Genomic DNA, 13,650 nt, shown 5'->3' on the forward strand with positions numbered 1-13,650 from the left:
GATCATAAAAGTCTATTATGACTTGTGTTATTAAAACACGATAGACTGATTAAAATGATTTATAAATTCAGATTGAACTGAACTTGAACTTTCTCCTACTGATAAAATATTAAAATTGTTTTCCCTATTCTGAAATTCAGGATCACACGATTAAGAGCAGACAGTTCCAACTCTCTAATCTCAAAACTTGCATTTTTTGGAAGATTTATTTATTTTTACTGGAATCAGATATACCGAGAGGAGGAGAGACAGAGAGAAAGATTTCCTTGTGCTGATTCACTCCCCAAGCGGCACCGATGGCCAGAGCTGAGCTGCTTCGAAGTCAGGAGCCAGGAGCCTCTGCATGGTCTTCCATGCAGGTGCAGGGTCCCAAGGCTTTGGGCCATCCTTGACTACTTTCCCAGGCCATAAGCTAGATGTGAGGTACAGCAACCAGGACATGAACCAGAGTTCATATAGGATCCTGGTGCTTGGAGGTGGAGGATTAGCCTATTGAGCTAACAGACCGGCTCCAAGTTCAAAAATTTAACTATGTTCTAACTTCCCTGTATGCATTTTAAGCCAGGAGGACAACAGACTTTAGGAAAACTGGATACTATATTAAAGACTAAGAAAGGTAGTTGCCTTATTTTGGTTAACAAGCCATTTATGTTTCAACTTCTGTCCTGAAAATATTCATAGCAATTTTACTTAACAACAGGAAACTACTGAAGAAATAGAAATGTTAAGAGTCCTTTGACAATGAAAGGTTTTTATGACCCCCCCATCCAACTTCAGATCAATTGGATGGTGGTATATTTCACTAGATACCAAATCAGAGACTACCAATTACATATACACTAAATAAATCTGCTACCAAGACAAATATAACAGTGTTGCTGAGTAGGACACAGGGTACTTCAAAAAGTTCATGGAAAAATGGAATTGTAACATAAGTTTGTTTCAGTGCAAAAAAAATTCACCCAGTTTTTCATATATGCATTCTACATGTACTTTCTGCATATGCATAAACTCTATTTCCTGTTTCAAGTAACCTCTATTTTTACTATGTCCCAGAAGACATCTGGAATTCATTGTCTACAATGGAAACTAATAAGACCAGAAAAGTTTAAAATGTCCCCCAATCTGAGCTCAATCTCTGATAGTCCTAAAACCAACCAAGCCTCATGAGGGTCCATTTTGAAACAGATTACATTCACACATTCATCTTTAGAACATGACAAATTACACTGAAGATATGGAAGAAAATATAGACAAATGAAGACAGATATTTAATAGAATAACTTCCACAGGGCCAGACATTAAAATGGAGCTAAGGCTACAAGGTAAACAAAATAGACAGTCGCTGTGCTCATAAAGCTTATAAATTAACTGATTTAAAGCAATTATTGTATTTTTCTCCCAAAGAAGTTATTTATAGTCTCATCCAGTCATGAATGAAAGCAGAACATCCTTGCAGGAAACTACCTCCCAATCCATGAAATAATCTGCTCCTCTAAACAAGGGTTTTACTCAGTGTGATCTTCCCTGTAGTCTATGTCTTCAGGCCAATTTACCACTGAAAAACATAACAGTGCACCATTCAGTTATAGGGACAGGTAACATGGGTGTGGTTAATGATGATAATAATAATAGCAACAGCTAATACTTTTTACTTGTGAAGTTGTTGACACTATAAGAAACACTTTGCTCTTTTGTGTAGTCCTCCCTATACCCTATTTGGCAGGCAATATTACCATGTGGCACAGGGCTATATTAAAAGATTGACTTTCATTCCCTCTCAAAAATAAATAAAAATAAGGGACTTCAATGCAGCACACTGAGAAATCAAATTTACTTCTTTATCCCTCTATAGAATCACAGTGAATAGCTTAACCTGAACTACATGGCTGTAAGCTTCACCTGCTCTTCAGCAGAGAAGTAAGGTTAACACACAACAGGTGACAAAGGGAAGAGACGATGCGCTCTCCCCAAATCCCCAACCTGTGTCCAGGAGGAAAAAAGGCACAAACATCAGTCTGAATTATCACAATACTAACACCAAAAGCTTCCTTGTGATTTCAAAGAACTCTTTCGACCAGTGAGAACATTTAACATTTACAGATTAATGTCTTCAACTATGTACTCCACTGAGAAAATATAACAACTTTGCCCCTTTCCTACTCCTTTCTATCTTATTTTCTAAAAATAATCATCTGTATGACTAAAAGGTTGAATTAGAAAGAAGTAGTTCTAAATTCCCCCACAGGATACTCTTAAATTCAGAACAATACATACGGGCTCGGCGGCGTGGCCTGATGGCTAAGGTCCTCGCCTTGATCCCATATGGCTGCTGGTTCTAATCCCGGCAGCTCCACTTCCTCTCTATCTCTCCTCCTCTCAGTATATCTGACTTTGTAATAAAAATAAAATAAATCTTTAAAACAAAAAAAACAATACATACTATTGAGACTTGAGAATTCCAAAGCTCTATTGTTAACCGTAGACTTTCAGATCCCTAATTTACTCAGAATTTCAATAGTACAGTTCTTAAAGGGAACCAAAACAATCCCTCCTTCTCCAACAGAATTCTCTCCATGATATTGAACTGTAGTCGATCTTGAAGATCTCTTTAGGTAAAAATCTTCATTACAACAACTCTTAAAATTTGAACGACCATGAGACCCACCAAGAACCTTATTTTCTTCCCAGAAAAATAGTATTAAGCACATGCTATGGTTTGGACATGGTTTGCATACAACCCCCAAAGGTTCATTTGCTCAAAGCCAGAGTTCACTGTAGCAGTATTGGGAGATGCTAGAACCTCTAACAGGTGGGGCCTGGTGCCAGACAATTACGTAATTGGAGACAGCCCCCTTGGAATTTGTTTATGTATCACTTCGGGGTCCCCAGTTAATTCCCACAAGACAAGGGTTGTTTCAAGAGTAAGACTCTGGCTTCCTGCCTTGCCATGTGACCTTTTCCACCCTGCTCCCATCATTTGGAGAGGAAAAATGGGACTCCTCCATCTTAGACTTTCAGCTTCCAAATGTGTGAGCTAAACACATTCCTTTCCTTTATAAAGTACTCAGCCACTGGTATTTTGTCACACCAATGGTAGACAGACCAAGACACTGCAAATACTTAAATTCTGCAAAACATCAGGAGCTCCATAGACTTAAATTGAATTCCTGGGCCAGGCTGCAATAAAACTCTGGTCTGTGTTTCCTCATCACATACCCTTCAGTACCATAGAACTTGGTATCATACAAAACAGTGTAACTTCTTAAGTAAAGTTAGCTGAAGCCAAAAAATGCTAAATGTCCCAAGATGAAAAGGACACAGCAATCTGTGGCAACAGCAAATAACACTAGGGAAGCCTTCCAGAAGTCACCACAGTCTTAGACTGTGCAAAAATTACAGTAACTTTTCAGACTCCCATATTGGCTAACACTTTGTTTTAGATTTCTTAACTCTAGTTAATCAGTGGAAAAATGTGACATCCTAGCATAGCCAGATTTTCCTTATTCTTTCTGATTCTTATCTAGAAGACAGTTTAGCTCACATTGTTTTTGACTGTTGATTTATGATTTGACTGTCAAGAGTTGGACAGAGAAGGAAGGATTGCCTCTGCCTTGGCTACAGTGAGTACAACGGAGTAAATGTTTCAGCAATAGGAACATAGCTAGGTATCATTCTCTCTTTCGTGAAAGTGCTCCCTGACCTAATTTAAATCTGCAGGAGCTTTGAAATTCGTATGTTTAGCTTCTTGACCTACGCCCAAAGCCTTGGGACCGTGCACCGGCATGGGAGACCTGGAGGAGGCTTTGGGTTGACTCAGCTCCAGCCTGGCTGCTGCAGGTCCCATCCTTGACTGCTTTCCCAGGCCACAAGCAGGGAGCCAGATTAGAACCGGTGTCCATATGGGATCCTGGCATGTAAAGGCGAGGACTTTAGCCGCTAGGCTACCATGCAGGGCCCAAATAGCTAAATTTTAAAATTACATTAGGTGTTGATGTGATTCAAATTAATTTTACAACCACATTTTTAGAAACTAACAACAAAAGTTCAAAAAAGCAAATAGAAATATTAAAATCACAAAGGCAAAGTGAACAAAACACAGTCATAAATAAGGCAATGTTTTGAAAGAAAATAACTTCCTTATTTATTTGTGGCTTAAAACACAACTAATACTTTCCAAGCACAAACCTAGCAACAGTTTGGATATTTATTTTTGTTGAAATTATATTCCATTTCTGTAAAACAAACAAACAAAAAACCTTACTTCTTAGAGGCACACATTCTAAGATGAAATGGCCTTAGCAGTGAAGAAAAAAAAAAGACCCCATTAAAATATGCTTACTTTTCTTTTTCACTTTAGCAGTTGTTTCTTTAAAAACTAAGTCTAAAGCGCCATCTGCTGTGTCTGTTGGTCACATCACTTACGTTGGTTGGACCGCAGAACTCTGCAGAAATTACATGTAGCAAATTTTGAATCTCTCACTTTAAAAACTTATCAAAGGAATGAAGAAGATGTGTATTCTTCCCATTGCACATTTTTAAGTTTTTATTTAATTCTTTCTGAGAGGCAGCATTTCCATCCACCTGTTCATTCCCCAAATGCCCACAAGGGCCGGGGCCAGCCTGTCTCAAGTTGGGAACTGAGCACTCACCCCAGACCCCACATGACTGGGGAAGTGACCCAACTACTTCAGCCGTTCCCTGGTCCACAGTGGCAGGAAGGGAACTAGAAGCTAGAGAGGGGCCCTGAACCCAGGCACTCTGATAAGAGATGCCTGGCATCTTGCTTGCCAGGCCAAATGCCTGTTCCCCACTATATATTTTTACACAATATGCTAAATGTAAAAACCTATTTACACACACACAAATTATACATGTCCACCTCACACGCTGCTATCTGAGCAGCCATTTGCTTGCTGTCTTCTCAATTTCTTCTTACATAGGTCTGAATTCATTATAAAATGCCACAAAAGGGTCCAAACTATTTATCACTGCCATAAGAGGAACAGTTATAATCATAAAAAAAAAAAAAAACTTCTATTGGGGGCTGAATGACTGTCAAAAAATATTCTAAGTGATTTTCTCTTTTCAATGTTTATGCATTTTTATTTTCATCTACTTAAAAACCAGAGAAAGAGAGAGAAAGAGAGAGAAAGAGAGAGAGAGATCTTCCGCCTGCTGATTCACCCTAGCAAATGCCCGCAAGAGCCGGGGCTGGACCAAGCCAAAGCCAGGGGTCAGAAACCCAATTTTGGTCTCCCTTGTGACCGACAAGTTCCCAAGCACTTCCAGGATGCATTTGCAGGAAGCTGGATCGTAAGTGGTGTAGCTGGGACTCCAACCAGCATTCCCACAGAGGATTCAAGTGTCCCAAGCAGAGGCTTAAGCTGTTAGCGCAGCGTATCTGCCCCCTAAGCATTCAGTACCTTGCTTAGCAGGCTTTCAATGCCTGTTAGTACATTGTCCATTGATGATGCAGACAAGAACTTATTAAAATGCCTGGGACTTAGTCTGGAGATTCTGATGACTGGAGTCTGAACTGGAATTCAAAATCTATATTTTGAAACAAGTGCTGCCCTGCCACTGCAGCTCATTTGGTGGCAGCTGGTCTAGGGCCTTGCATGAGACCGTGGAGCTTTATTCGATGGATATATGACCACTTGGCTAGAAAAGAAGTTCTCTCTACTAAGTGCTTAAACACAGAGAACCATGGAGTCAAAAGTATGTCATAAACTTAACTAGTAGGGGAATCTGTACCCTTACCATGCTTTTTTTTTTTTAAAAAGGGGGGGTTCACCAGGACTAGTAAGTACAAAGTTTTATTTTTTTAATATAATAATCTAAGAAAAACAAGAAAGAATTAAATCACTCTTCCTGCTACTCTCCTCCAAAAAAAGAGGCATACCTAAAGTGAGTATAACCTCCCAAGACAATTTTGAGGGAAACAGTGCCTATTTAGATATACTACTGCTGGTAAATCACTACACTTTACAGTTAGTGACATCACACCTTTCATTTTTCTTTTTAACTCGACATCCAGAGAGACAGGCAGGAAGACAGAGACAGAGTTCTCACATCCACTGGCTCACTCCCTATATGTCTGCAATGGTTATGACTGGGCCAAGGCGAAGCTTAGGAGCTGGAAACTCAATGTAGGTTTCCCATGTGGGCAGCAGGCACTCAAGCACTTGGCTCCTCTCCTGCAGCCTCTTAGGATCCACATTAGTAGGAGGCTGGGGTCAGGATCCTGAGCCAGGATTCAAACCCAGACACTTATATATGGGATCTAGGGGGCTAATCACTGGCCTAACTATTAGGCTTGCCCCTCATTTTTTTATACATCAACTCTTGGTCTTACTCCGTTCATGAAATTTCATTAAAGCTAAGTCGTTTACGGGAATGCCACTGTTCTCCTCTCAGATGACCTGGCTGGCTTTGTAAGTCACTGTATGATGTTATCCCTCATGCTTCACATAAACCTTCATTTCAAGCTGTGCCTCCTGCCACATTGCCCAATTCTTCTACTATTCTGAATACTCCAAAGAGGCTTCCCAGAAAGCTCTGTTTGGATCAGCAGAACAGTTTGGTGTCATCAGATTTCACCATTTACTTCTGGAGTCATTAGAACACTAAACAAGCACGATCCTGGTATCAACCCCTGGGGTTCGGACCATTAACCTCTCTCCAACTGAAACCAAGCCTGGTCCCTGCTTCACTGTGATTCCCATCAGAGATCTAGGATGTGTTTATTTGCTAGAAGTTTAAACTTTGAAGGGTATTTTTGTAACTGCAAGTTGCAAAATGCATTACGAAAGTAAAAGGGAAAAAAAATCCCGAAGGAAAAGCCAAAGAAATCAGCCACGAGGGGGCTGGCACTGTGGTGCAGGGGATTAGGCTGCCACTTGAGATGCCCGCCTCCAATATCAGAGTCCCAGGTGTCCTCCTTCTGACCCAGCTTTCTCCTGACGTGCCTGGGAAGGCAGAAGAAGATGGCCCAACTATTTGGGTATTTGCCACCATTGTAGAATACAGTTCCTGGCTCCTGGCACCTGGTTTAGGCCTAGCCTCAGAGAGCATAGCCATAGGCGGATGAATCAGTGCATCTAACAGCTATTTCTTTCTCACCCTGTGTGTGCATCTCTGTATCTCCTTGCATATAAACAAAGCTTAAAAGAAAAAAAAATCAGCAACAAGAACCAACTCCTAGTCAAAGTTATCATATCCAAGCACTCATACTGGCTCATATTAAACTGATTCTCAAACCTTGCCGGATTTTAACCTTTCACCTCAATTATTTATTTGTTATAATCTTATGAGAGAGCTTATTAAACACACTTGAAACTTCTATATGAAGTCTAACCACTAGGTCCAACTACTTTATTAGCCTTTTCCTCTCTTTATTACATTTAAAGAGAGGAAAGCAAACAGTTCTTACCCAGAAAGTGAAAAAGCAAACAGCTTTCTACCCGAACTGGTCTGTTCTCTGAACAAGAGAAATCATTCCTCATTCAAGTGCAAATCCATTTGAAGCTTTCATTCTGCTTTCCCAGCCTACCCTCCGCAGTTGCATAAAAGATGAGATGTGGGAATCAAAGAAAACTAGGTTGGGGCCAAAAAGCAATCCTGTCCCTGTGCAAACTCTCACTGGACGCGCAGCCAGATTCTGTATCTTCCTAGCCACTTTTTCCTTTCTAGCCAGTCCCTGGCCAAAAGAAGAGGAGGTATAGCCCTATACCAGGCCCGGCTGTGTCTAAAATAAAAACTTTTCATGTGAAATCAGGGAAGGTTAAGTTTACTCGATACACACACACACATACACAGCCTGAATGAAATGAGACAGAATCAAGTAAGTGAATGAAATCACTCTCACAGTTCTCTCAAGATGCTTCTGGAAACATAGGATGGCAGAGGTATACTATCAGCAAGCAAAACTTACTTTATCTATCTTAACTCCATGCAAAAATTAAGGCAAGATCTTCTCCCTAAAACCCCAAACCTGCCGTAGACTTTTAGAATGTCTTACAGCCCAACAGCCTACATGCGAAGGTGTCAGGTAACCAACCTTATAATCCCAGCAATCCACTCAGGCCAACAGTGAACTAAAGTTCCCCATCCTCCAATCCACTCTGCTGAGATCGTCAGCTAGGATATACTTGAGGGATTTTACTCCGGCATTGTTGTAACTCCTGTCTTCTTTTTTATAAATTTTGGGATTTTGCCCCATATACCATTCCCAAGTCACACAAGGACTATACACAATATGCACATGTATAAAATGTAAAAACACTTCTCTTCACTTGGGAATTCCAAGATAAATACCACCCGAATCACGTGTGACTAAATTCAGAGCTCATTCCAAATTAAATACTGCATCATGTGCACAGTGTAGGATTTAAAAAACAAAACCCCATATGGTTCACAAGCCAGGCTTGGGTGAGCACATGATCATGTTGTGAGAAGAAAACATGAATTGGAGAGTAAGGGTGAAGGGTGAGAAACGTCCCCATCAGAACTTTTCCCAGAATATTGGTGCTTTTTCCAGGGGACATTTGTATAACATGGGACACAGATGAAACAGCATTTGTTTGGTCTTTTTTTTATGCTGATGAACCTTGATTCCAAAACTGCTCAGCAAATGGGGAAACCCTACAAAGATTTCAAAATCCCCAGCTAAACCAAGCACAAACATCATTAAGCACAGATGCACACACTCTGAGGTAATGAATACTGAACCGTCTGGCTGGCCAGCTCAGACAGAATCTTATTAACCTATAAGCTGGGTTCCAGAACCTCTGAGACCAGAGAGACAGGACAGTCAAGGCCATGTGAAAGGACTTCCACATCACTGCCCAACTGTGCTCAAAAGTTAACACAGCAAATAAATGGATGAGTTTATAAAGTTCAAAAAGAGAAGATACAGAGAAGAGCGACTTCAGTTTTTTTCTCCTATAACTTAGCCTAAATAAATGTGTTTAAGCATTACAAATTGGAACATGTTTACTTAATGAAATATTTTGACTTTGAAAGTTATGTAGCATTTGATATATATATAAAACTATACAGGTGGTGACACAATTATAGAATATATACCTAAGAACCTGCTATCCAATTTGTGCATTAAAATATGTTCAATATGCTTTGTACTGAGTGTGTTCCTCCAAAAATTCCTATGTTGAAAACCTAGACCCAGTGTGACGACATCTGATCTTGGAGACTGTGGGATTAGGGTTTCGAGGGTGTAGCCTCATTAATATTTGGAAAAGCCTTGTGAGGACATAAGCAGGAAAAGGGTCCTCATTAAAAACCTAAGCATAACGGCATCCTGCTCCTGGGTTGCCAACCTCCAGAACCACAAGAAATAAACATTTGTTTTGCTTAAGCCACCAACCTACAATAATTTGTTACAGCAGCCCAAGCTATGGAACAATCCCAATTTATGCTTTCGTAATCCCATCTTATTGTCTTTATCTCAGCAGTTTTCCATATTCTGAACTGAGCACTTATTTCATTCTTGTCTTTTTTCAAAAATATTAGTTTACTATAGGTTTACTATAGTTTAGTTTACTATAGTTTACTATAGGTTTTATTTTCTTTTTAAAATTTAATTGATTGAGAGGCAGAGAGAGCACTTGTGCTCCGATCATTCTCCAGCTCATTCTCCAGTTTCCCACAAGATTCAGGAATATGTGGGACTGAAGCTAGAAGCCAACTCAATCTAAGTCTCCCAGAAGAACTCAGTCTCCTGAACCATCTCTGTTGCCTCTCAGGGTCCACACTGGCAGGAAGCTTGAGTCAGCAACCAGAGCTAGGCCCTCCAATACAGGTTGCATGGGCATCTGATCTGATTAACTAGTGGGTCAAATGCCCACCCCTTGGAGCATTCTTTTCAATATCCATCTGAAAGTGCCAATTTTATATACAGTATTTAATGTTTGCAAAGATCTACAAGATGGCATGGTATAGCTGTTACCTTTTTAATTCTTGCATCTTAGAGCAAGATGAACATATATCAAACATTGGAGGCAAATACGTATCTGAAATGGATTCACAACTCCCGCTTTCTAGCTCCTCTTTGTGTGCATTTCCACAGTAGAGAGGAAAAAGAATAAAGCACTATCTCAATGTATCAAAAGAAGTATCTGCTTGTTTCCCCGCCTCCTCTCAATTGAAATTACAGTGCAGGCATTTGGCACAGTGCTAGATGAAGCCCTGGCTACTTCACTTCTGATTTAGCTTCCTGCCAAACCTGGGATGAAACAGATGATGCTCAAGTTGTTGGGTTCTTGCAAACCACACAGGGGACCAGCATGGAATTCCAGGATCTTGCTTCAACCTGGACCAGCCCCAGCTATTGTAGCCATTTGAGGAGTGAACCCAGCTCGCTTGCTCATGCTCGCGCTCTCGCTCGCTCGCTCTCTCTCTCGTTCAAATAAAATGAAAATAACCTTTAAAAACCACCTTTTAAAAGCTAAATCTTTTCAAATGAAACAATAAGGAGTTAACTTGGTCCAATTTCCCAGTACCTAGCTTTGTGCAAAGGGTCAGATCATTATTTCCCAACTAATCTCTCGAATTAGAGTCCAAATGTCTCAAATGTCTCAGAGTCAGAGTTAGTCAACACATCCTACTCTTTGAATCACGGCTTTTTTTCCCCCCATTTACAGATCGGTTACTAATCATTGGCCCAAGTTTATCAATTATCTCCCAAGACGTCTATTCAATGTAACAGTCACTATATCATCTCATTACATACTTTCTGAAAACCTTAGGTGGTCCTGAAATTGTTAGATGAGAAGAGTTCATCAGGAATCACACGGGGCTGACTCCTCAGCCACCGCAACCACATTCCCTCACATGAAAGTTTCAATTAATAGTTCTTGAGCTGTTCTTCACCACAGATGCCAACTTGACATTGATGCAGCAATTACTTTCCATTCAAGGACAGAACTGTCTACAGGGCAAACTCAACTCAATGCAAATGAACCTGCGATTATACAGCAAGGGATTTTACAATCCAATCAACATATATCCACATGACGTGCCAAACACACAAGTCTCTTGGGGGCTGTGTTCTAAAGGCTAGGCCTACACCCTCCCTTAGGTCACCATTATGCAACATGCACATGACTACAAATTAGTCCATCCATCTGAAGGAGTAAAGCTGGCATTTAACGCACTTCAGATTCCAAATAAAATCGCATGACCTCCCTTACAAGTGCTAGTGTTCAAAAACTTCTCTAACTCATCTCTTTGCTTAACACATAAGATTAACATGAAGAAGATTTAAAATATCTTTCTGGGTGTGGAAATGAATCAGGAGTGAAAAGTGCCTGAAGAATTTAAGGCAATCACAAGACTACAACCTAGCAGGGTGGGGAGCCTTTATTCTGCCAAGTGCCATTTGGATTTTTTTTTACAACATCATCCATGGCAATAAAAAATGATCAACTTAAAAATTAGTCTGCTATAGATTTATTAAATTTCAAGTACCCTTCTCAGGCTCAGTCTGTCCCACACCAGAGAGATACCTGTATTATTATTCTGTGTGTTTCAATAGTTACACTTTAGGACACCAAAGTTTAGGGCCCTATTTATATAAATAAGTGTCTACATTGCCTGGAATTAGTTTTTATGTTGCACTTTTTTTAAATGAAAAAGTGCTCATGCCCAGCCCAGCATACTTTATAAATTCCACATGAGATGATTGACAATCCCTGGCACAGGATCCACCCCAGGACAAACCTTGAGAGATGGACTTCTTTTTTGGCAGGCTATTGGTACTCTATTCCAAATTCTTACTACTGAGAAAGAAAAAAAAAATCACTCTTATAATTTGCCAGAAATGATCATGTCTTAAATTTGCCTCAACTAGCATTAAAGATATCCCCCACTTTATCACTGCATTTTGATATCAAGTTAAGGTGTGGTAAGAAGACTAAGAATGTTCTCAAATGCTGCACTGAGAAAGCCCAACCAATGCAGGCAAGTATGTCATGACGTCTTCCACAAAGCAGTTCGTTTGTTCAAGCGCTGCTGTGAAAACATGGACTATTTCCTCTACCTACCTTCTCCTGACCACCTACCTAAAACAGAGGTTTGGTTGCCAGTAGGTTATTCTCACTACACTTAAGGCAAAAGAATGACAATAGCTTGCAGTACTAAGAAGCTGAGCAATTGGGAAGGCCTTTGTCTATAACATGACTTGACTACAGTACAGTTACTGTCGTCCCTGTTAGGGTCAGTTTATCTCTTATTGGTTTTTATTTGTTCCCTATTCTTACCTATATTTCTAAGAGTATACATTGCTTGAGCTACAAGAGGAGGAAACAACTATATATTTTTTTTCATCATTCCAATCCCTAGTATCTGTCTAGCTCATAATAGAAAGAAGACACTCTCAATGATATGGGCCACAGCCTACCCTTAGAATTTTGTGTATCTCCTGGATCCCCATACTTGCAACACACAGAGATTTAGGGCACAGTTTTGTATTTCAATATAAGACAAATACCATCCCCCTCCTGGAAAATCGACCTAAAACACCATCAACCAATGAACAGATAAACAATGTGAGGTATATTCGTACAATAGCAAATTATTTGGCCACAAAAATAAAGTACTAATAACATACTACAACATGAATGAACTTTGAAAATACGCTAAGTGAAAGAAGCCAGTTGCAAAAGAGCACTTACTGCATGAATTCACTTTCATGAAATTTCCAGAACATATCTATATAGACAAAAAAGAGTGGCTGCCAGGGGCTGGAAGTGATGCAGGAGATGGAGAGTGAAAGAGACTGCTCTTGGATCCTGGTTTCTTCAGGGGGTGAAGAAAATGTCTTGGAATTAGTGGTAAGGGTTGTACAACTTTTCTAATGAACCTCAGCTAAGTTCCAATACTTATCTTTGTAAGATGCAGTCTTTTGGCAGTTCCTAGCTCCTAAAGTGGTAAGTAATATGTGCCATTAACCCCTACTATTCTATATCCTACTGTATCCCTACAAATAACAAGAGTACAGTTTGACTCTAAGAAGTTGCATCAGAATGCACATTAACATTTAAAAGAGCTATCCTTAAGAAACTGACACTACAAATCCACCTCCATTTTAGGACTGAGGTACTATTGGTTATCTTCCAAAACACACTATAATCTTATACTTCAACATCACTGCCTACATTAAGCAAAAAGTACTAAAGGAAGATTTTTCTGGTATATCCAAAAATTAGCCCCTCAACATGATTCCTGTACAAAGTTATTCTTACCAACTACGTAAAACTAGCCACATCTGTTCATTTCACCAAAAATTTTTGGGCACTCCAAACAATGGCACTACATAAATTAAATCTGAAGCGGACTCTGCTATAAGAATTCATCATTTTAGAACAACACAGAAATGACTTGTGTACAGGTAATGAGTGACATGCTAAATAAATGTGTGTGTGTGGGGGGGGAGTTTTCAAAGCCTGAATTCTATAAAGATCCAGGAAGGCTGTAAATTACAACCAGAAGAGGCTGTGAGGAAGTTCTCCATCTGATTCCACTATTCACTCAACACATTAATTGCACAAACATGCACTATGACCACCACCACCATTATTACCAGCATCTCATTAAATCAAATACTAAGCAAGATGCTCGATTTCTGTA

The 13,650-nt window shown here is 39.8% G+C and overlaps 1 protein-coding gene across 6 annotated transcripts in view; it reads right to left on the reverse strand.

The window, feature by feature from the left end:
• Positions 1 to 13,650, reverse strand: part of RAD51B (RAD51 paralog B) — a 562,304-nt gene that overhangs the window by 497,675 nt on the left and 50,979 nt on the right. The window lies entirely within an intron of this gene.

Source organism: Ochotona princeps, chromosome 26 (genome assembly GCF_030435755.1).
Source record: "Ochotona princeps isolate mOchPri1 chromosome 26, mOchPri1.hap1, whole genome shotgun sequence".
In the NCBI taxonomy this organism is placed as follows: Eukaryota; Metazoa; Chordata; class Mammalia; order Lagomorpha; family Ochotonidae; genus Ochotona; species Ochotona princeps.